The 25,496-nt window shown below is 41.8% G+C and overlaps 1 long non-coding RNA gene across 2 annotated transcripts in view; it reads left to right on the top strand.

Annotated features, from left to right (window-relative positions):
• The window catches only part of LOC138761989 (uncharacterized), a 55,502-nt gene that overhangs the window by 12,818 nt on the left and 17,188 nt on the right, over positions 1-25,496 (top strand). For both annotated transcript variants that reach the window (XR_011356689.1, XR_011356690.1), the window contains exon 3: positions 13,004-13,076. This is a non-coding gene — a long non-coding RNA (uncharacterized lncRNA). The remainder of the gene's footprint in view (positions 1-13,003; positions 13,077-25,496) is intronic.

Here is a 25,496-nt window from a genome sequence, read left to right as displayed (position 1 = left end):
ATCACATCTCTCATAAAAAAATAAAACTGGTACAATGAGAAAGGTTGTTCTGTGATCAGACTAACAGGTTATCTCCAACATAAATACAAGCAAGTAAAGGGCAAAAATTACATTTGGCGGGTCGATGATGAAAATAAAGATCAATCAGCTTCAAGCAAGGGTAGCATGAGAGCACAGTTATAGGGTTCATACAGGAGACAGGTGGTTGGAGAAAAATTTGGTGCAAGCAATGACACATCCTGTACATAGGGGAATCAGGGAATAGCCTACGATCATGTCTCAATGGGCATCTTAGTAACATCAAAGGGTTAGGTTAGGGTTAGGGGCAGCCCAGTGAATTTCCAAACCACTGAACAACACATTCGGGTTAGGTTGTCAAATGTGCACAGCAGGATAATCATCCCTTTTGTGTTCACTGGTCTCCCATCTTATAGGTTTTCTTTCACTATACACTGCCACTTTTGGTTGGCCCATGCTTTCATTATAGTGTGTCTGTTTCTAGCTCTTGGTTGGATTGGTGCTTTGTTTCTCGTGCAGCACATATTCCTCTCTTCCTCATGGGAGGTCCTATATTCAGGTTAGGATTAGGTGTGGGATTTTGGGGCAAGGTGTGGGGGTTGGGAGGGTGAGGTTTGGGCTAGTTGGGGAGTTCAAGTTAGGGTTTGGGTGGGGCTGGTGCTGGGGTAGGGGTTTGGGGTAAGGTTAGGGTAAGTTGGGGAGTTCAGATTTGGGTTAGTTGGAGGTTAGGGTTCAGGTTTGGGTTAGGTGGAGTCAGTGTTGAGTTAGGGTTTGGCATCAAAATTAGGTTTAGTCGGGGGTTCAGGTCGAGTTAGTTGGGGACTTTGGTTTGGAGTTAGGTTTGGGTCACCAAATGTCTCAGATAGTATCTTCTCCTTGTTGGCAGTCCTTGGCATCTGTTGACCTTTGTGCAACACAAAGGCCGTTTGATCACCTCTTGCCCTAGAGTGCACTTCATTTCATCCTCATTGCTTTCGGGGGGTTAGGATAATGGTTAGGGGTAAACTACATTAAACAAGCATTTTATGAAATAAATGATGTTCATTTATTGCCAATAGAGATCTATTGCCATTAAAGATCAGTGTTACATATCCCTTTTATAGTATTGGAATGGGTATTTTGTTAAAATGCATTGTAATAATGCTTTAAACAGTACAGTTTTCCATGGCATTAACTGTGTTGTATTCTTATTTTTTCTGGTCTACAAGTGACTCGTGAAGCAGCAGTTTAGTGACTCCTTATTGCCTCCTTGGGTTAAAGGCAGCTGGAAATGAACAGATGCTTCTTTGCAGTTGATTCCATCTCCAAGTTTTAAGTGACAAAAATCAAACCTTAATTCTCCTGCACTTGGTCCATCCTCTCTAACAGCAGCCATCTCTCCATAATCTTCTCCTACATAATCCAATTATGTGCAGTATTTTTATGTTTAAGATGTTATATTAGGATTTGGAAAGAATTTCTATGTTCCCCCTGTGTCTGTGTGGGCTTCCCCTGGGGACTTTTTTTCATGCAGAGAAAGGAAAAAAAAAATGCTATATATGCTGTATAATAAGATAAACATTTGACTAAATGTACTTGTTCTTACTTAAATACAAATTTGAGTTAAAGACAGAGCAGCTAAAGGAATTAATTCTTAACCCTGGGACAACCTGTATACTGAATATACTGATATTGGTTGATAGACTGGAGTGTGAGAAGTGGGTTTTCAGTTCATGGGATATTAGCACCAGTTTTGGGGAAGGAGGGACCCTTTCCAATAGGATAGGTTCCACCTAAACCATGGTGAGACCAGAGTTCTGGCAAATCACATAACTAGGGTGGTACAGTTAATGTCATGGTTAGTACAATGCTGTTACAGGGTTTGAATGCTATGCTGTCTATGAGGAATTTGTATGCTCTCACAGTGTCTGCCTGGGTTTTCCCTGAGGGCTCTGGTTTCCTCCCACCATTCAAATTGTAGCAGGGCTGTAGGTCATTTGGGTGTAATTGGTTAGCACAAGCTCATGGGCTGAAATGGCCATGCTGTATGTCCAAATTTAAATTTAGAATTAAAAAAAAATAGATCTGTGGATAAGGCTTAAACTAAATAGCAGGGGACAGGTTCCAGAGATTGAAGAAGTATAGATAAGGTTAAAGAGAAGGAGAGATCTGGAGAGATTATTGAAGTGTCCAAAATAAAAGATAAGACATAAAGTTCAGAAAAGAATAAAAATTTGAACACAGGCAACACAGAGAAAAATGTGAAAAAGGACTGAAGTTGTTGTATTTAAATACGTGCATTGTACAAATCAAGATAAATGAACGTAAAGCACAGTTAGAAATTAGCAGGTATGACATTGATGGAAAAATGGTAAAAAGATGCAAATATAATAGCAAAGTTGTAATGCTAAAGCTTTAAAAGGCAGTGGTAAGAACACTGTTGGAGTCTTGTTAGCAGTTTTGGGCCCCATTTCTAAGGAAGGGTGTGTTGGTGTTGAAGAGGGTGCTGAGTAGGTTTACAAGAATGATCCCAGGGATAAGAGGGATTATGAAGAGCATTTTATGGCTCTGGGTTAGAAGAGTAGAAGTATGAGGGGGGGATCTAATCAAAACATGGTGAATATTGAAAGGGCTTTAAAGAATGGATGTGGAGAAGATGTTTCCAGTAGTGGGGGAGTCGAGGAACCAAGGGCAGGGCCTTAGAATAAAAGGACATCCCTTTGAAACAAAGATGAGGAGAAATTCCTTATTGTCTTATTAAAAGGAGAAATATTGTTGTACACTTTTTATTCTCCCTCTGTGACTACCCCCATGAACGCATCAATCAGATAACCTCACTTAAGTGCTCACATTATCAAAGATCTTCCCCATGTCCCAGTGCCACGAGCAGGGTAAGGTCAAAACAGAAAGATAGTGTTGACCAATGTGTGGCTGAAGAGATGATGCAGGGAGCAGAGTTTTGCTTTGGATCACTGGGGAAGGGTTGAGCTATACCAGTGTGACAGGTTGCTCCTGTATTATTTGTTTAGTATTATTTGTTTAGTATTTCTTTTAATTAACCTATATATATTAAGAAAGGAGGTAATGGAGTCAGATGGGGTAGTCAAGTGCTCCAATTGTGGGATGTGGGAAGTCAGAGACAGCACAGCTGTTCCTGACGACTACACCTGCAAAAGGTGCATCCAATTGCAACTCATGAGCGACCGTGTTAGGGAGCTTGAGTTGCAATTGGATGAACTGAGGATCATAACGGAAGCAGAGGCAGTGATAGAGAAGAGTTACAGGGAGACAGTCACCCCTAGAAGGCAGGAGTCAGGGAATTGGGTGACTGAGAGGAAAGGAGGGAGAGTGCCAGTGCAGAGTACCCCTGTGGAAGTGCCCCTCAGCAACATGTATTCGGCATTGGATACTGCTGGGAGGAACAGCCTATCAGGGATGAGTCATGGGGGTCAGGTCTCTGGCACAGGGGCTGCCCCTGAGGCTCAGAAGGGAAGGAGGGATAAGAACAGGGTAATTGTGGTTGGGGACTCACTAGTCAGAGGGACAGATAAGAGGTTTGTTGGACGAGATCAGGGATCCAGGCTGGTCTGTTGCCTCCCTGGTGCTAGGGTCTGGGATGTCTCTGATCGAGTTCACAGAATTCTGCAAGGGGAAGGTGAGCAGCCAGAAGTCGTGGTCCATGTGGGGACCAATGACTTAGTTAGAAGTGGGGATGAGGTCCTAAAACAGGAATACATAGAATTAGGCAGGAAGTTAAAAAAACAGGACCTTTAAGGTAGTAATCTCTGGATTGCTGCCGGTGCCACGCACAAGAGAGGGTAGTAATAGGAGGATGTGGAGGATGAATGTGTGGCTAAAGAGTTGGTGCAGGGGGCAGGGGATAAGATTTTTGGATCATTGGGATCTCTTCTGGGGAATGTCGGACCTGTACAAAAGGGACGGACTCCACTTGAACTGCAATATCCTAGCAAGCAGATTTGCTAGAGCTGTGGGGGAGGGTTTAAACTAGTTTGGCGGGGGGGTGGGGAGCAGAGTTTGCGAGCAGTATCTAGGTTGCATGGCCATCTAGTTAAGAATGATAAAGATAACAAAGGAAGGATGGAGGTTAAGGTAAAAGGTAGAAAAGGGAATATATGTGAGGTCATTCTCTGAAATGCATGTACTTTAATGCAAGAAGCATAGTGAACAAGGTAGATGAGCTTAGAGCATGGATTGGCCATTGGAATCATGATGTAGTGGCAATTAGTGAGACCTGGTTACAGGAGGGACAGGACTGGCAACTAAATATTCCAGAATACAAATGTTTTAGATGTGATAGAACAGGGGGTTAAAAAAAAGGGGGAGGAGTTGCTCTGCTTGTGAAGGAGGACATTACTGCCGTGAGGTAGCAGGATGTTTTGGAGGGATCATCCAGTGAGGCTGTTTGGGTGGAATTGAGGGGTGGAGGAGGCATGAGGGCACTAATAGGAATGTATTATAGACCACCAAATGGGCCAAGAAAATTGGTGGAACAAATTTGTAAGGAGATAGCATATATGTGTAATAAACATAAGGTAGTGATCATGGGAGATTTTAACTTCCCTCACATTGATTGGGATACCCATACAGTAAGAGGGCTGGATGGGCTAGAGTTTGTTAAATGTGTACAAGATAGTTTTCTTAATCAATACGTAGAGGAACCGACTCAGGATGGTGTAATATTGGATCTCCTGTTAGGGAACGAGATAGGTCAGGTGTCTGAGGTTAATGTTGGAGAACAAATTGGGTCTAGTAATCACAACTATTAGTTTTAAGGTAGTTTTAGGGAAGAGCAAAGAAGGGCCTAAACTTGAGGTTCTGGATTGGAGAAAAGCAAATTTCGTAGGAATAAGAATGGATTTGGGGAGTATTGAGTGGGACATATTTTTTTCAGGAAAGGATGTAAATGAAAAATTGAGAATATTCAAAGAAGAAATTTTGAGAGTACAGAGTAGATATATCCCAGTGAGGATCAAAGGAAAGGCTAGAAGTCATAGGGAGCCTTGGTTTTCGATGAATATTAGAAATTTGGTTAGGAGAAAGAGGGAGGTGTATAAGAGGTTATAAACAGCAGGATGCTAAGAAATTGAAAGAGGACTGCAAGGAGTGTAGAAAAAATCTCAAGAAAGAAATTAGAAAGGCCAAAAAGAGGCACGAAGAGGCTTTGGCAGGCAGAATAAGAATAAATCCAAAGGGTTTCTATAGGTACATTAAAAGTAAAAGATTAGTGAGGGATAAAATTGGACCCCTTGTAGATAGAAAGGGTAGGCTGAGTGAGAAGTCAGAGGAGATGGGGGAAATTTTAAATGATTTCTTTTCCTCAGTATTCACTAGGGAAAAAAATATTGTACCAATTGAAGTAAAGAAAATTAGTGGGGAGGTCATGAATCATTTAAGGATAACGGAGGAGGTAGTGATGGCAGTGTTAAAAAAGATAAAGGTGGACAAATCTTCGGATCCAGACAAAGTATTCCCGAGGACACTCAGGGAGGATACTGTACAGATAGTGGGACCATTAACAGAGATATTTAGGATGTCACTGGTCATGGTGGTAGTGCCACAGGATTGGAGGGTGGCTCATGTTGTCCTGCTGTTTAAAAAAGGGTCCAAATGTAAGCCTGGAAATTATAGACCTGTGAGTCTGACGTCTATGGTGGGTAAGTTGATGGAAAGTGTTCTGAGGGATGGCATTTACAAATATTTGGATGAACAGGGTAGTAGTCAGCATGGTTTTGTCAGGAGTAGATCATGCTTAACAAATCTTTTAGAGTTTGTCGAGGGGGTTACGAAAAAGATTGATGAAGGGAAGTCTGTGGATGTTGTCTATTTAGACTTTAGTAAAGCTTTTGATAAAGTTCCCCACAGGAGGTTAGGTAAAAAGGTGGACGCGTTAGGTATAAATAAGGAAGTAGTGAAATGGATTCAGCAATGGTTGGATGGGAGGTGTCAGAGAGTAGTGGTAGAAAATTGTTTGTAAAATTGGAGGCCGGTGACTAGTGGAGTTCCTCGGGGATCGGTCCTGGGTCCACTATTGTTTGTTACATATATTAACGATCTGGAAGAAGGGGTGGTGAATTGGAAAAGTAAATTTGCAGATGATACAAAGATTGGTGGTATTGTGGACAGTGAGGAAGATTACCGTAGCTTAAAAAGAGATATAGGAAAGCTAGAGGAGTGGGCTGAGAAATGGCTGATGGAATTTAATACGGATAAGTGTGAAGTGTTGAATTTTGGAAAGGCAAATCTAAATAGGACACATACATTGAATGGTAGACAATTGAGGAGCGCAGAGCAACAAAGGGATTTAGGAGTTATGGTAAATAATACCTTCAAAGTTGATACTCAGGTAGATAGAGTGGTAAAGAAGGCATTTGGAATGTTGGCCTTCATAAATCGGAGTATTGAATTCAAGAGTTGGGATGTTATGATGAAATTGTACAAAGCATTGGTGTGGCCAAATTTGGAATACTGTGTGCAGTTTTGGTCACCAAATTATAGGAAGGATATAAACAAAATAGAGAGAGTGCAGAGAAGGTTCACGAGAATGTTGACAGGATGTCAGGGTTTGAGTTACAGAGAAAGGTTGAGCAGCCTGGGACTTATTTCTCTGGAGCGTAAAAGATTGAGGGGGGATTTGATGGAGGTGTTTAAGATTTTAAAAGGGACAAAGAGAGTCAACGTGGATAGGCTTTTTCAATTAAGAGTGGGGGATATTCAAACCAGAGGCCATGGTTTGAGATTGAAAGGGGAAAATTATAAAGGGAGCATGAGGGGAAATTTCTTCATGCAAAGGGTGGTTGGGATGTGGAATAAGCTTCCGGCAGAGGTGGTTGAAGCAGGAACGTTATTTACATTTAAGGAAAGACTGGATAATTACATGGAGGGGAGAGGATTGGAGGGGTATGGACCAGGTGCTGGTCAGTGGGACTAGGAGGGTGAGGATTTGTTCCAGCATGGACTAGTAGGGCCAAACTGGCCTGTTCTGTGCTGTATATGGTTATATGGTTATATGGTTATATGGGATCTAATACTCTGGCAGTTGTGGCATGGGGTTAAACTAGATTCACAGAGGAATGGGAACCAAAGCGAGGAAGCAGAGAAAGAGACAGCTGGTGCACAAGTAGGGAGTTTATGTGGAATGACAGGCAGATGGGGCAAAATTTCCAACCAGTGCAATCCAAAAGAGACACAAGACAATGTAACAAATAAAGGGCTAAGTGTTTTGTATTTAAATTCACACATCATAAGATACAAAACGGATGACCTTGTAGTAAAGCTACACAATGGCAGGTATGATAATATGGCCATCATGGAGATATGGCTAAAGGATGGATGTCATTGGGAGCTTAATGTCTAAGGGTACACAGAGTTTTGAAAGGAGAGGCAGGTAAGCAAAGTGGATGGAGTGGTTCTGTTGGTAAGGAGCAACACTAAATCATGAGAAAGAGGTAATATTGGATCAGAAGTTATAGAATCATTGAGGGTTGAGTAAAGAAATGGCAAAGGTAAAAAGGTCACTGTTAGCAGTTATACACAGACCTCTAAACAGTAGCCGAGATGTGGACAACAAATTACAACAGCAAAAAGAAAAGGTGTGTCAGAATGGGCAATGTAATGGTAAGCATGGGAGATTTTAACATGCAAGTAGATTGGAAAAAACAGGTTGGGATTGGATGTCAAGAGAAAATTTTTAGAAAACCTATGAAATAGCTTTTTAGAGCAGCTTGTTGATGAGCCCTCTAGAGGATCTGCTGTACTGGATTAGCTGTTGTATAATGCACCAGAAGTGATAAAAGAACTATTAAGGGCCAGTCATCAAAATTTGATTGAGTTCAATGCAAGATTTAATGAGAGGAAACTAAAGTCTGATGTGTTAGTGTTTCAGTGGACTAAAGGGAATTAGAGTGGCATGAGAGAGGATGTGACAAAAGTAAATTGGAAGGGGTCACTAGTAGGGAAGACGCCAGAGCAGCAATGGATGGAGTTTTTGCAAAACATGAGAAAGTTGCAGGAATAATACATAACAAAAAAGAGGAAATATTCAAATGGAAAAATGTCATAACTGTGGCTGACAGGGAAGTCAAAGCCACCATAATTGGAAAAGCAAGGACATAAAAGGAAACCAAAATTAATGCTAAGATAGCGGAGTGGAGAGTTTTTAAAAACTTACAGAAGATAATGAATAAGGAGGGAAAAGAAGTATGGAAGTAGGCTAGCAAATAATATCAAAGAGAATACAAAAACACTTTCCAGTATATAAAGAGTAAAGGGAAGGTGATAGTAGATACAGGACCATGAGAAAAATGATACTGCAGATATAATAATGGAAGACAAGGAAATGTGTATTTTGCATCAGTCTTCACTGTGGAAAACATTTGCAGTATGCCAGATGTCAAAGGGTATCAGGGAAGTGAACAGAGTGCAGTTACTATTTCAAGGAAAAAGATCCTCAGAAAAGATGGTTAAGTCTCCCACACTAGATGAGGATTGCACCCTCAGATTCTTAAAAGGAGGCAGTATAGATTGTGGAGACATTGCCAATGATCGTTGAGTAATCTATAGACTCTGTGATTTAGTATTGATTCTGGCTCGGTCCCAGTAAGGAAACTATAGTCCAGTTAGCCTGATGTCAGTGGTTGGGAAGATGTTGGAGTCAATTGTCAAGGATATGGATGCAGAGTACTTGGAGGCACATGACAAGATTGCCCAAAGCCAGCATGGTTTCTGTGATAAACCATCTTAATGCCACGATTGGCTGCTGCTGGATTGACACGCCTCCCATGACCAATCCTACCCTTGGCCCCTTGTGTGAATTCTTTTCTCTTTGCTTCAATCAGTCAATGAGGTTGATGGATGTTCCAGTCTTTAGTTAATAAAAGCCTGATAGTTTCACAAAATTGGCCTTTTTTGATTATTAATAGTACATCAGTTTGCTTAAGGTAAAATCTTGAGTGACAAATGTCTTGGAATTCTTCAATGAAGTGACAAGCAGGTTAGATAAAGGAGACTAATGGATGTTGTATATTTGGATTTTCAGAAGGCATTTGATAAGGTGCCTCACATGAGGCTACTTAACAAGATAAGAACCCATGATATAACATGAAGTATGCTAGTTTGGGTAGAGCATTAGCTTATTGGTAGGAAGCAGAGTGTTGAAAGACAGGGATCATATTCTGGTTGGCTGCCAGTGGCATTCCACAGGTGTCGTTGTTGGGACCACTTTATTAATGTTGTATATTAATGATTTGGATTATGGAATGAATGGCTTTCTGGCCATATGATCTGAAGGTAGATGGAGGAGCACGAGGTTTTGAAGAAACAGGGAGGTGGCAGAAGGACTTATTGGAGAATGGGCAGAGAAGAGGCAAATGAAATATAATTTTGGAAAGTGTACGATCATGCTCTTGGGTCAAAAGAAAAATAAATGGGCAGATGGTTTTTTTAAAATGGGATAAAATTGAAAATACCCAGATGCAAATGGATCTTATGATAAATCAACGTAAGATAAACATATATGTTGAAGTGGCAAGGCAAATGTGAAAAAGGCAAATGCAATGCTGTCATGTACTACATGAGGAATAGAATATAAGAGCGGGGATGTGGTGTTGAGGCTTTAAACCAGTGATTCTCAACCTTTTTCTTTTCACTCACATACCACCTTAAATAATCACTATGCCATCGGTCCTCTGTGATTAGTAAGAGATTGCTTAAGATGGTATATGAGTGGGAAGGGAAGGTTGAGAATCTCTGCTCTAGACCCAATACTTAATGAAATATTTTGTTTGAGAAAAATTGTCATTGGCCCATTTCCTTTGGAGTTATGAAGCCAAGCACATAATGAGTCAATTAGGTATGATTAAAACAGTGGTTTTCAAACTTTTTCTTTCCACCCACATATCACCTTAAGCAATCCCTTACACTGAGCACCTATGGCATAGGGAATATTTAAAGTGGTATGTGAGTGGAAAGAAAAAGATTGAGTACCACTGCTTTAAAAGCCTCAGGTGAGACCTCACATGGTGTATTATGAGCAGTTTTGGATTCCTGATTGAAGAGGGGATGGACTGACATTGGAGAAGGAAGGTTCACAAGGATGATTCCAGAAATTAAAAGATTATTGTATGAAGAGTGTTTGACAGCTCTTGGCCTGTACTCGTTGGAATTTAAAAGGATGAGGGGGAATCTCATTGAATTACTTTGAATGTTGAAAGCCATGGAATAGAAAGGTTTTTATTTCCATAGTGGGACAGTCTTGGACATGAGGGCACAACTTCATGATTGAAGGTTATTCACATAGAACAGAGATGTAGAGGAATTTCTTCAGCCAGAGGGTGGTTAATCCATGGAATTTGTTGCATAGGGGATTGTGGAGGTCAGATCATTGGGTGCATTTAAGGCAGAGATTGATAGGCTATTGATTAAGCAGGACATCAAATGTTAGGGGAGTAGGCTGGGTAGTGGGGTTGAGTGGAGAAATGGATCAGTTCATGATTAACTGGTAGGGCAGACTTGATGACCAGAGTAGCATATTTCTGCCCCTATGTCTTATGGACCTATTTATCCTTCTCCACACTCTGGAACGTGAAAACCAATAAGTTTTCTAAAAGTGAATAAAGTCTATTTTTGGTTAAAAAAAATAAAATCTTTCCCAGACTTGACAAAACATATTTGACAAAAATAGTTTATTCTGCTCGGCATGTAAAGTGTGTTTTATTGCCCTGTTAGGAACAGCACACACCATTGACAAAGATGACTGCCCCAATTAACTCATTCTGGGTGGTTTAACCTGATCACAAATACTGTATTCCTTTTGACCGTTCTTCCCCACTTTCTATGCACTGAAAACAAACTTGTTCTTTCTATATTTCCCAATTCTGACAAATAGTCTTTGATTTGAAATATTATTTCAGTCTCTCTTTGCAAAAACGTTGCTTGATCTGCAAAGTAGTTCCAGCATTTTTCTTTCCATTATCACTTCTGTTAGATCCATTACAGAATAATTTCAAGCTCCTGTCACTTTAGAGAGCAGTCAAGGTGATTGTGTGATCCATTGCAGTGTCTGAAGGTCCATTTTGTGGAGACAGTACAACTCAGAAGTTATTCCCTTGTGGAATCTCACCTAGAAATGCCTCTGCTTCAATAAAGCTGCTATATTGGCATCTTGTTTTAAAATAGCTAGACCATTTTTTTTCCAAAAAGGCTTTGAAGATGAATTTCAATCATATGTTGTATTTTAAATGAAAGCAAGGTTGCTCCATTTATATTCTTCTTCAAAGCTGTGTGCTGCACCTATTGAGACAAATGAGAATTCATTGTTCATCAGTTGGGAATTGGTGGCGTGCATTGAAGCTGAACATAGTTGCTTGTGAAACGCAATTTACCAATTGCTCGGAACAGACACTGTATAGATCAATTATCTCAACCTAGACATTTTAACAAAACAGGGTGAACAAGTGATGAGCATAGAGGAAACAGTAGGGAGGGTGGAGGAACACTTTCAGATACTTATATTTTCAGGAATCTTAAATTTTACCTCACTGTGCATTAAATGTGCCTTCTTCATGTATTAACAGAATTGGGTATGGCCTTGGTAGCCTGCTCTCTGTATGTGTGTTACCTCATATTAGAATTAATTCTAATATGTTAATAAGATGAGGTAACTGGTGATTTTGCTTTTTCCTTACCTCTTCCTCCCATCTTTCATCACAAAAAATGTTTCCAGATACTCACTCACACACAGAAAGAGGTGTGTTTACTTTAAAAACAACTAATTGGCTAATAAGTCACGGAATTATGTATTTTAGCTCAGGGTCAAATGTTCAAAATTCATAAGATCCAGCAGAAAGGATGCAAGAACTAATAGGTTTGGCAATGATAGACTGAATGTTTTTTTCCAACATTACTTGTAGAAAAGGAGGAGCAGAGTGCTCCGTCCGTTCAATAATCTCACCTCCAACACTACTTACTCTCAAGAGGCAACTTAATACAATCAGCTAAACTTTTCATATCAAACTTTCTCTTGATCTTCAGGCTGACCTCAAATCTCTTTTTTTTTCTCTATCAGAACCAGTACAATTTTGTACAGGTCACAGAAAATGGAAAGGATAAGAGGGAATAAGGTCCAATTCATTCTGCAAAATTAACACCCAAAAAATGCTTCTGCCAACCATCACCAATATTGGGGTATGAAGTCATGATGGTCACCATTCATATCAGACAGAGCAGAGGGATCCATTCGAACAGCTAATGCCAATTGTTCAGTTTTATCAATTTCTGAGCTATCTGACCCTGAAAGATGGAATTCTGGGGGACAGTTTCTTTGCTCAATTTCAAAAAGAAGAAAAAGAAAAAGTTCAAAAGTATACCTGCAAATGAAGGTGCATCTTTCTTCTGTTATTTCAGTGAATGGAGAAATGGCTTTAAACACAAATTTGAAGGAGCTCTTGATTTTGCCTACTCATCTTGAAGCATACAAATCTGCAGTCATATTGTCATCCCTGATAAAGATGCTGGTTGTATGTAAAGTGCTGATTTATAGCCACAACATTTTGCTGAAGCACTTTCTGCAGGCCTGAAATTGACCTATTATGTTTGAATGTATTCAGGTCTCTTTCAGCTAGTCATACATGAGGACAGCAAATGCAGCAATCATCAGAGCTAACCAGAAAATTGAGCAAGAAAGAGTCAGCGGGCTTCCAAATAAAGCACATACTGAATTCAGAATTTTAGATTCAACTTAATGGGTGGGGCAATCTCAAGTAACACTACTACATGATTCAGATGCTGCCCCAAAACTGAGATTCTGTGCTCATAGTACATTTCAGAAGCAAGTTAAGTGCAATTTATTTGGTCCAAAATAACCAAAGCAATTCCTCAAGTCAACGGTGCATTGCATTGTATTTCATATTCTATCAAAGCACGAGCAAATGGCTTGGAAAATATTCTTTGTTACTCATTGCCTTTGTCTTAATCTTTCTCATTGTTTCAGGTTTTTTATTTATTGATTCCTCATGCCCATCTGTGCACATTTGGAAAATTCATACTGTATATTACTCTAACAGGTGAGTCTTCAATGTTAATCAGGTGCAGGTGGTATGTGAAACAGAAACCATTGCAGATGTATGTGTCAAGACCTGAACGATGCTGTGACTCATTTAACCTTCCCAATTCTGGACAAATTGAATGACTAGGTGAACAAAAAAAAATGCCAGGAAAATGAAGGGTTTACTATTATTTTTGGGAAGTGTATTGAACCCCACCAAATAAAACTGCATTCCCTTTATTTATTTATTTATTTGTTTAGATTTCCTTTGTTGTTGAAATAGCTTTAGTTTCCTTTTACTTGTCTATTTTTAGTTTCAATTTGTTCATTGAATCAGGACAAGTACTTGTGGTCTTTATTTTCATAAGTTATGATGACTTCCATCGAGTCCAACATAAATTTTCCCTGAGTAAAAACAGCATTTGGAAATCAATGATGCCTTGTATTTTTTTTTCACTGTTTGTATTTTGCTCATGGTATTGATAAATGTCTTGTTTGCCCTGTTCCCTGACAGTTTAATAAATGTGCATTTAAGTAATTATGAATATTTCATGCAAATGTTGTCCAAGTCGCCATTACTTGAGTTCATAGTCCATCTGCAGCTGTTTTACCTGTTTCTGCAAGGATCTGTGTTGTCTGTGTTCTATCAAAGCTGGCTTTCCTCCCCATTGTTTCACTCCACATTCACAAATTCACACATACTTCTCAAACCTGTCTCTTCTCTGTTAACTTATTCTTTAATGAGATCACCTCTTTTAATATCTCCATGCAAGGTAGGTTTTACATTTTGTCTGAAGCAAGTTAAGAGTATCTTACATCTAACCATCCATACAGTAGGAAGTTATAAATTTGGAGCAGAAATAGAATACTTTGTCACTCAACTCAACTTGGGATTAAAAAAAAGATTGATCTAATTGCAACCTCAAGACCAAAACTTGTGGTGGTCACCTTGATGGGTGTGTATTGTGGGCCACCAAATAGTCACCAGTGTGATGGATTATATCATATTTTATATTGTATATAGATATGTTTTTAAAGGAGATAAATTGTAGGAGTTGTGTAGGTCACAAACAGACACAAACACTTCACAAAACAGATCTCATTTAAAATACCAGAGCTCTGCTCAAGCCAGACATGTCCTGGTTCTGAGTGCCTTGGCAAAAACATTGAAGAATGCCTATAGAGACTTCACAAGTAGGTGTTAGTTGGACATGCTGTGCTGTAATGGATTATTGTTTTGAATGCAACAGATGAATGGACTCAAAAATTTGGATCTGGTACCACAATCTGTTTGAATGCAGTTTGCTGTTCTAAGAAAGTCACATGGCTTTGCAAGCAGAAAGTGAGAGAGAGAATTGTATTTTTCAGCATGGCAAGCTGGCAACTTGTTTTAAAACCCCATTTTGAAGATGGGTTCTAAGTTCTGAATTCAGCCTGTTGTGGTCCATACAAGAGGAAATGGCTGGCTAGATTGTTCCACCTGAAATAAGGGAAACAAAAAGGAACTCTGTGGTAAACTGCAGAAGAAGAGGTTATAATTTGAAAACCCTGACGGGGCAAGTTTATTCGGCAAGACACTGAAGTGGCAATGAGCAACAAATCTCTCTCTGAAACCAACGAGAACCATCCTGAGTGGTAATCAATTATTTTTAAACACCAGATCTAAATTCATAAATGTTAAATTCTGTGCACAGTATAAGAATTCCTCCAGGCGGAACCAGCAGAAAAGGACAAGTTCTACATTGATCTGCGCGACCTCATTCAACGCACCCCTACAGCCGACAAGGTTGTCATCCTTGGCGACTTCAACGTTCGCGTTGGCAAAGACTCAGAAACCTGGCCAGGAATCCTGGGCAAGCATGGTGTCGGCAAGTGCAATGACAACGGGCGCCTCCTGTTGGAGCTCTGCGCAGAACAGCGGCTTGTCATTACAAACACCATTTTTCAGCAGAGGGACAGCCTGAAGACAAACTGGATGCATCCCCGATCCAAACACTGGCACCTCCTGGACTACGTCCTGCTGCGAGAAAGAGACAAACGAGATGTGCTCCATACCAGGGTCATGCCCAGCCATACTGATCACCGGCTGGTTCACTGCAAGCTCAACCTTCACTTCAAGCTAAAGTCCAGGAACAGTAAAGCCCCCAGAAAGAGGTTCACTGTTGGAAACTTGCAGTCAGATGAAGTGAGAGGAAACTTCCAGGCAAACCTCAAAGCAAAGCTCAAGGATGTAATCTGCCTCACGGACTCGTCTCCTGAAACCCACTGAGATCAGCTGAAGACTGCCATACTGCAATCCACTGGAGAGGTACTGGGCCTCTCCTCCAGGAAAAAACAAGGACTGGTTCGACGAAAACAACCAGGAAATCCAGGAGCTGCTGGCAAAGAAGCGAGCTGCCTACTAGGCTTACCTTGCAAAGCCATCCTGGCCAGAGAAGAAATGAGCCTTCCATCGCGCATGCAGCCATCTTCAGCGCAAACTCGGGGAGATTCAAAATGAGTGGTGGACTAGCCTCGCCAAACAAACCCAGCTCATCGTGGACATTGGCAACTTCAGGGGTTTTTACGAGGCTCTAAAGGCTGTGTACGGCCCCTCACCCCAAGTCCAAAGCCCGCTGCGCAGCTCAGATGGCAAAGTCCTCCTCAGCGACAAGATCTCCATCCTCAACCGATGGTCAGAACACTTCCAATCCCTTTTCAGTGCCAACCGCTCAGTCCAAGAATCCGTCCTTCTCCAGCTCCCTCAACAGCCCTTAAGGTTAGAGCTGGATGAGGTCCTCACCCGGGAAGAGACATATAAGGCAATTGAACAACTGAAAAGTGGCAAAGCAGCAGGTATGGATGGAATCCCCCCCCCCCCCCCCCCCCAGAGGTCTGGAAGGCTAGTGGCAAAACTCTGCATGCCAAACAGCATGAGTTTTTCAAGCTCTGCTGGGACCAAGGAAAGCTGCCTCAGGACCTTCGTGATGCCATCATCATCATCCTGTACAAAAACAAAGGCGAGAAATCAGACTGCTCAAACTACAGGGGAATCACGCTGCTCTCTATTGCAGGCAAAATCTTAGCTAGGATTCTCCTAAATAGAATAATACCTAGTGTCGCCGAAAATGTTCTCCCAGAATCACAGTGCAGCTTTCGCGCAAACAGAGGAACTACTGACATGGTTTTTGCCCTCAGACAGCTCCAAGAAAAGTGCAGAGAACAAAACAAAGGACTCTACATCACCTTTGTTGACCTCACCAAAGCCTTCGACACCGTGAGTAGGAAAGGGCTTTGGCAAATACTAGAGTGCCTCAGATGCCCCCCAAAGTTCCTCAACATGGTTGTCCAACTGCATGAAAACCAACAAGGTCGGGTCAGATACAGCAATGAGCTCTCTGAACCCTTCTCCATTAATAATGGTGTGAAGCAAGGCTGCGTTCTCGCACCAACCCTCTTTTCAATCTTCTTCAGCATGATGCTGAAACAAGCCATGAAAGACCTCAACAATGAAGACGCTGTTTACATCCGGTACCGCACGGATGGCAGTCTCTTCAATCTGAGGCGCCTACAAGCTCACACCAAGACACAAGAGCAACTCATCCATGAAGTACTCTTTGCAGACGATACCGCTTTAGTTGCCCATTCTGAGCGCTTGACGTCCTGTTTTGCGGAAACTGCCAAAATGTTTGGCCTGGAAGTCAGCCTGAAGAAAACTGAGGTCCTCCATCAGCCAGCTCCCCACCATGACTACCAGCCCCCCCACATCTCCATTGGGCACACAAAACTCAAAACGGTCAACCAGTTACCTATCTCGACTGTACCATTTCATCGGATGCAAGGATCGACAACGAGATAGTCAACAGAATCGCCAAGGCAAATAGTACCTTTGGAAGACTACACAAAAGAGTCTGGAAAAACAACCAACTTAAAAACCTCACAAAGATTAGCGTATACAGAGACGTTGTCATACCCACACTCCTGATCGGCTCCGAATCATGGGTCATCTACCGGCATCACCTACGGCTCCTAGAACGCTTCCACCAGCGTTGTCTCCGCTCCATCCTCAACATCCATTGGAGCGATTTCATCACCAACATCAAAGTACTTGAGATGGCAGAGGCCGACAGCATCGAATCCACGCTGTTGAAGATCAAACTGCGCTGGGTAGGTCACGTCTCCAGAATGGAGGACCATTGCCTTCCCAAGATCGTGTTATATGGCGAGCTCTCCACTGGCCACCGAGACAGAGGTGCACTAAAGAAGAGGTACAAGGTCTGCCTAAAGAAATCTCTTGGTGCCTGCCACATTGTCCACCACCAGTGGGCTGATATCGCCTCAAACCGTGCATCTTGGCGCCTCACAGTTCGGTGGGCAGCAACCTCCTTTGAAGAAGACAGCAGAGCCCACCTCACTGACAAAAGACAAAGGAAGAAAAACCCAACACCCAACCCCAACCAATCAATTTTCCCTTGCAACCGCTGCAACTCTGTCTGCCTGTCCCGCATCGGACTTGTCAGCCACAAACGAGCCTGCGACTGACGTGGAAATTACCCCTCCATAAATCTTCATCCACGAAGCCAAGCCAAAGAAAGAATTGCCTAATACCAGTGAATTTGCAGGAGTGAGAAGTGAGATTGGACTGTGAATCAAATATTTTTTTTTCTGAACTTGTGCACATAGCATACATATGTGCTTAGAATTAGAAGGGAATTGTTAGGTTAAGTTAATAGTTATAAGTTAAAGTTTGATCCTGTTTTTATGTTTAAAGAAAATTTAAAATGACTTTTGTTTAAGTAACAATTTGTCTTGGTGAATTTCTATTGCTGTTGGGTTTTGGAGTCTTCTGGGCCCATAACACCAGGAGCAAGAGGATCAAATACATAGGTGAGTTCAACTTCCCCAGAATTGACTAGGAACATCAAAGTATTAGGAGATTTGATGGGATCAACTTTGTGAAATTTAAATTTTAAGTTAAATTGCTCCCCATGTCTGTGTGGGAAAACCCATGTAGATATGGGGAAAAAATACAAACCTCTTTGAGACAGCATGGGATTTGTACCCTGGTCCCGATCGCTAGCACCGTAATAACATTGAGCTAACAGATATGCTAACTGTGCCATCCCATGTGTCCAAGTGTGTCCAAGAGAACTTTCTGTGCTGATACTATGAGGGTAGAGCCAATATTGGACCTGGTACTGAGGAATGAACCTAGATAGGTAAATGAGGTATCAGTTGGGGAACACCTTTGTATGAAAGACTACAAGATTCTTAAGTTAGAATCATAAATTGGTGCAAGGGCAATTTATACATGATTAGGAAGGAGTTAGTAATAATTAACTGGAAACCAGTGATTAAGGGTAAAACATGATTGCCAAATAGGAGGCATTTATGAGTGTGATAATGAATGTCCAGGATGAACATGTTCCCAGTATGGTAAAGGGCAGGCATGGCAAGGTACAGGAACCCAGGTTAATAAGAAATAATGAGGTACAGATCAGAAAGAAAAAGGAGATAATTGTCAGATACAGGCAGACATGTTTGAGGAAATTCCTAGAGGAGTGAAAGAAATGTCAGAGCATAGTGAAGAAGGAAGTAATGAGGGCTAAAAGTGGTTTGAGATTGCTTTGCTGGACAATTTAATGGAGAATAAAAAGATTATATGTATATTAAGAACAAAAGAATCCTGAATGAAACAGTGTCACCTTAAGGATCACGATAAGTATTTTCTGTAGAGCCAGAGGAAATGAGGAAGATCTGAGGTTAATATTTTGTGCATTTATTCACTGTGGAGCTGAATATGCAGGAGTGAGAGGGGAGGGAAGTAACTAAAGATAGCCTAGGGCATGTCTGCATTAGTTCTGAAGAGGTGTTAGCAGTCTTATATCGTACCAAGAGGAAAGTATAATCCAGAATGTGGTGGGAAAGCAAGAAGGTCATTGTTGAGGCCTTAACAGACAGGAAAAGTTTTGGAGGACTAGAACTTTGCAAATATGTAGCTGATCATTTTTTAAAAAGTGTTGTAAGGATGATTTGGATAACTGCAGGACTGGTAGTTGGATTCACTGACAGGGAAACCGCTGGAGAGATTTCAGAGATAGAATCTATATTTGGATGGTCAGGGGAAAATTAAAGAGAGTCAGCACAAGGCACATTCAAACAGGGAAAACACCCGTCTGTAAGGACGGAGAATCTTCGCCATTACGGCTAAAGAGGTACCTTCCTGAATGTGCCATAGCCAGCTCTGAGGTGCCAGTTCCAACCATTCTCAGGGAATCATAACCGGTGGAGCCCTCTGCTCTGCCACCTGTCCTGAATTTACAGCCGCTGCAAACGATTGGTTAAGGTGGACTGATGATGCCATCAGCCTATGATCCATCTCCCCAGTCACCCCTCTCCCTCCACGGCAGGGGCAATGGGCGGGAGCCATCGGGACAGCAAGAGCCATCGGGGCAGCGGGAGCCATCAGCAGGGGCTGTCAGGGCATCAAGAGCCAGTGGGAGCTGGTGGGCCAGCAAGGGTCAGTGTAGTTGGGGGTTGGAGGGAGCTGGCGGGGCAGAGAGGGCCATCAAAGGGGACTGTTGGGTCAATGGGGACCGTCGGGACAGTGGAAGCCATTGGGGACCGGTGGGCCAGTGGAGACCACTGGGGTAGTGGGGGCCATCAAAGGGGACTGTCAGGGCAGCAGGATCCATTGGGGTAGCGGGGATGGTGGTGCAGCGGGAGCCATCAAAGGGGTTCATCGGGGCAGCGGGATCCATTGGGGCAGTGGGGACCGTCGGTTCAGCAGTGGCCAATGGGGCAGCAGGGGATGGCAGGGCAGTAAGATTTATTGGGGCAGCGGGGACCATCGAGGCAGCAGGGGCCAGTGGGGCAGCAGGGGCTGGCAGGGCAGCAGGAGCAAGCAGGGCTGGCAAGAGCCATCAGGGGGCAGCCAGTGCAGGCTGAGACAGCCACACTACATCATTTTGGCCTTCAGGACCGCTCTCTGGGGCTCCAAATGCAGCAGAGCAATGGCCATCTTGTCTAGCCATAATCCCCATGAAGCTGGAACTGTTCTGGAAGCCACAGATTATGGGTAAGGAAGACAGCCATTGCTCTGTCACGTATTTATGACTGGTGCTGCTACAGCACCAGTTGTCCTGCCTCCATTCGTTCCAGAGGGCACTACGAGGTGCCTCTCGATATGAATGAGGCACTGGAGCAGCCTTTTAATTCTGCTGTCTGAAAGGTAAGTTCTAAGTTTTAGATCCACTCTTGTCGCCGGCCTGCATATTCTATGCATGGGAAATCATGTCTCACAAAGTTGATAAAAAAAATATTTGGAGGAAACAAAGAGGGTATATAAGTACAAGGCAGTTTATGTTATTATATGGATTTCAGTGAAGCATTTGATAAGATCTCAATGGTCGGTTGGTATGGAAGGTTAGGCATATGGGATTTGTGGCCAAATAGCTAGAATAATTTTAAAAAAGCTTAATGAGAGGAGTCAGAAATTGGTTTGAGAGGTCTGTTTTTCAGACTAGATGACTGTGAATGGTGGAGTGGCTCAGCATTTAGTACATTGACCCTTATTTTTTTGCAATATACATAAATGATTTGAGCAAGTACTTTTGTGGGAAGATAAGTGAGTATGCTGATAGCACAAAAATATGTGCTACATGGACAGTGAAGAAGGTTACCTTAGTTTGTATCAGGATCTAGATCAGATAGGGAACTGGACAAAGGAGTGGCAGATGCAATTCAAATTGGAGAAGTCCGAAGTGCTGCATTTGGATCAAATGAACCGGGGCACGACCTATTCTCAAGTCAAGTTTATTGTCATCTGATTTCACAAGTACAACCCGACGAATCAACATTTTCCAGTCCTTGGTGCAAAACATGCAGACATACAACCAGACATAACACACATAGAGATGAAGAATACAGAGGGAGGAAAAGTATTCATATATATGCATAAATAAATAAATATTGTTTCATGAATATAAGAGTCTTGGATGGTTAGTGTGAGCAGTTATTTTGGTCGTTCAACATTCTCATTGCCTGTGGGAAGAAGCTGTTACTCAGCCTGGTGGTGCTGTCACTGATACTCCTGTATCTCTTTCCCAAGGGTAATAGCTGAAAGATGCTGCGGTGGAGTGGCAGGATGTTCAATGATTTTTCACGCTCTCTACAGACCAATCATGGTAGATCGCATTGATGGGGGGTGGGGTAGAGCGGGATGCTAGGGAGACTCCTGTGTTTGGCTGCCTTTACAAAGCAGTGGGTGAGGTAGATGGTGACCACTCTTCTGGTCCTGTAGATTGGCTTCTGACTTCCGCAGCATCCGAACCTCACTATTCTGTTAACTGCAGCACCCTGAAGAGTGCTCTGGAGCAGATGGATCTAAGGGTGTGTGTACATAGCTCTTTAAAAATGGCAGCACAGGTAGACAGAATTTTGAAGAGAACATTTGGGCTTCATTGGGTTAGGGCATTGAATACAAATATTGGGATGTCATATTAACATAACATAACAATTACAGCACGGTCACAGGCCATTAGGCCCTTCTAGTCCGCACCGAACCAAACACTCCTCTCTAGTCCCACCTACCTGCACAATGACCATAACCCTCCACCTTCTTCTCATCCATATACCTGTCCAGCTTTTTCTTAAATAATAAAAAATTGACTCTGCCGCCACTATTTCTCCCGGAAGCTCATTCCACACCGCTACCACTCTCTGAGTAAAGAAGTTCCCCCTCATGTTACCTCTAAACCTCTGCCCCTTAACTCTTAACTCATGTCCTCTTGTTTCAATCTCCAATCTCTCCCTGTACTCTAGATGCTTAAACCCAGGTAACATTCTGATAAATCTTCTCTGCACTCTCTCCACTCTGTTTATATCCTTCCTATGATTAGGCGACCAGAACTGCACACAGAACTCTAAATTAGGCCGCACCAACGCCTTATACAATCTCAACATCACTTCTCAACTCCTATATTCCAAGCAATGATTGATAAAGGCCAGCATACTAAAAGCCTTCTTCACCACCCTATTCACATGAGTTTCTACCTTCAGGGAACGATGTACCGTTACTCCTAAATCCTTCTGCTCTTCTGTATTCATCAATGCTCTCCCATTTACTACGTATGTCCTATTCTGATTCTTCTTACCAAAATGAAGCACCTCACACTTATCAGCATTAAATTCCATCTGCCATTTTTCAGCTCACTTTTCAAAGCAGCCCAAATCCCTCTTCAATCCTTGAAAACCTTCTTCATTATCCACTATTCCACCTACCTTAGTAACGTCTGCATATTTACTAATCCAATTTACCACCCCATCATCTAGATCATTAATGTATATAACGAACAACAATGGGCCCAATACAGATCCCTGAGGCACACCACTGGTCACCGGCCTCCAACCTGACAGACAATTTTCCACTACCACTCTCTGGCCTCTCCCTTTCAGCCAATGTTCAATCCATTTGACTATCTCAAAATTTATACCTAAAGACTGCACCTTCCTAACTAACCTTCCATGTGGTACCTTATCGAAGGCCTTACTGAAGTCCATATAGACAACATCCACTGCGCTACCCTCATCCACATTCCCAGTCACCTCTTCAAAAAATTCAATCAGATTGGTCAAAGAGGACCTTCCGCTCACAAATCCATGTTGAGTGCTCCTAATCAGACCCTGTCTATCCAGATATTTATAAGTACTATCTCTAAGAACTTTCTCCATTAATTTACCTACCACAGACATCAAACTTACAGGCCGATAATTGCCAGGCTTCCTCCTTGAACCCTTTTTAAATAACGGAACCACATGCGCAATACGCCAATCCTCCGGCACTATCCCCATCTCTAATGACATTTGGAAAATTACCGTCAGAGCCTCTGCTATTTCCTCCTTTACTTCTCTCAATGTCCTGGGGAAGATCCCGTCTGGTCACGGAGACTTATCCACCTTTATATTCCTCAATTATTAAAATTATATTAAAATTATATGAAGCATAAATGAGAGCACACTTGGAATATTGTGCGTAGTTTTGGTCACTTAGCTACAGGAATGAAATTATAAAGTTGGAAAGGGTACAGAAGACATTTACGAAGTTAATGACAGGATTAGGGAAACTTAGTAATTGAAAAATCTTGACCTATTTTCCTCAGATCATAGGAGGATGAAAGGAGAACTTGTTGAGGTTCACAAAATCATGAGGGGCAAAGATAAGGTGAATACTGACTATATTTTCCAGAGTCAAATATTCTAAGATGCAAGAGTAAAGTTTTTAAGTGAGGGTGAGGTGAGTTTTAGAATGGACGGAAGGATCGGTTTCTTCACTTGGAGAACGGTGGACATATGGACCAAGCTGCCAAACAAAGTTGTCAAAGCAGATACATTTGCTTCCTTTAAAAATACTTGGATATTTATATGGATGGGAGACTGTGGACCTGATGTAGGGAAGTGGGACTAAGGTAGGGGGCCACATTATTCAATATAGACAGGCTGGGCTCATGTGGATGTGGCATAAGACTCTATGACTCCATGTATCCAACTGCTCTTGGTGACATACCATCCCCTTGCTTAAGAATAATCTATTTACGGCTGCGTAAGAACATTTCCACCACCATTTCAACCAAATATTCTGAGAAAAATGTTTGCCTAATCACTGTCTCAAATGGGTGACTTAAGCAGTGACCCATATTTCTTGACCTGTCATAAGAGAAAAATTCTTATCTACATCTATCCTGTTAAGACTCCACCGGATTTTATGTTTCAATTAAGTTATCTTTCCTTCTTCTAAACCTCAGCAAATTCAAGCATATCTAATCCAACCTTCCACATGAAACACATTATTCCAGGCAGAGTTCAAAGAAACCATCTTTAAACCTTTTCCAATACATTTGCATCTGTCCTTAAATGAGGAGACCAGCACTGGGCACTGTGGTTCAAATGTATTCTCAACATGATCCCATTTTACTGAAATATATTGTCCCTCCTTTTGTATTCATTTCCCCGCCAATTTAAAAAAAACATCCCTGGCTTTTGAACATGGAACATTACAGTGCAGTGCAGGTGCTTTGGGCTATGATGTTGCGTCGACCCATATAAACCTAATCCACAACGATATAAACCTTCCCTACCTCGCAACCATAAGCCTCTATTTTTCTTACATTCATGAGTCTTTTGAATGCCTATATTTAGCAGCCTCCACTACTACCCAGACAATGCATTCAAGACACTCATCACTCTCTGTTTAAAAAAAAACTTGCCTCTGACCTTAAACAAATATCCTCTGGTACTTGGTATTGTCACTCCAGGAAAAAGATTCTGCCTACCCACCCTATCTATGCCTCTCATAATCTTACATAGATCTATTTCTGTTTCTGTACATGATCTTTTCACAATGTCCTCCCTTTCTGCAGCTGTGATATTATCTGTGATTAGTCAACTTTTACTTCCCTTGGGAAATATCTAAATGTCAGAATGTACATCAGCCAATCATATCCTTGAGTCAACTAAGTCTCGGTAATGGCCTCAACATGGTAATTTCATGTACTTTCATCACCCTTATTCCAATAAAGTAAACAAATTTGAACTCATCCTGCTGACTGTATTTATGGTCTTCCACTGCCTGTCCTTCCTCACAGACTCAATACACATTGCATCTACCTTTCCACTAATTGCTCCATCATCTGACCCAACACTCAGATTCTTATCCCCTTGCCTAACTTGTTTAAACTATCTCCAACAACTCTTGCAAACATTGGTCCCTCTTAAATTCAGGTGCATCTCATCCCTGTTCTGCAGGTCATATATTACCCTGAAAAGATCCCAATGATGGAACAGAGAACATAGATCACTACAGCACAGTACAGACCCTTCAGCCCTCAATGTTGTGCCAACCTATATATTCCTACCAAAAAAAGTAGTAAACCCTTCCTACCTCAATACCCTCATTTTTTTTCATGAGTATCTAAGAGTCCCTTAAATGCCCCTAATGTTTCCACCTTTACCACCCATCATGGCAAGACACCTACAAAAAAAAAATACTCCTGATATCTCCCTAAACTTCCCTCCCTTCACTCTGTGGACATGTTCCCTGGTGTTTGCTATTTTTCCATTGGGAAAAAGGTGCTAGCTCTTCATCTTATCTATACATCTCAGAAACTTGTAGACAAATTGGTCCACAAATTGGAACCCCTTGCTGTACCAATTCTTCACCCATGCATTCATATGTCACACCTTTTTATTTTTACCTCAATGGCTCAAAGTACACACAGAAATTCTAATATTACTACCCTGGAGGACTCAATCTATAGCTTCCTTCCTTATTTCCTATATCCACTCCTTGGGACATCATTCCTTCTCCTATTTATATCATCAGTACAAATATGCACCATGACATCTGCCTGCTCACTATGCCTCTCAAGAATGCCATTCAAACAGTATGAGATTATTCCAACTG

This window comes from Narcine bancroftii, chromosome 4 (assembly GCF_036971445.1).
Source record: "Narcine bancroftii isolate sNarBan1 chromosome 4, sNarBan1.hap1, whole genome shotgun sequence".
NCBI lineage: Eukaryota > Metazoa > Chordata > Chondrichthyes > Torpediniformes > Narcinidae > Narcine > Narcine bancroftii.
This window is presented reverse-complemented; position numbering and strand designations above follow the sequence as displayed.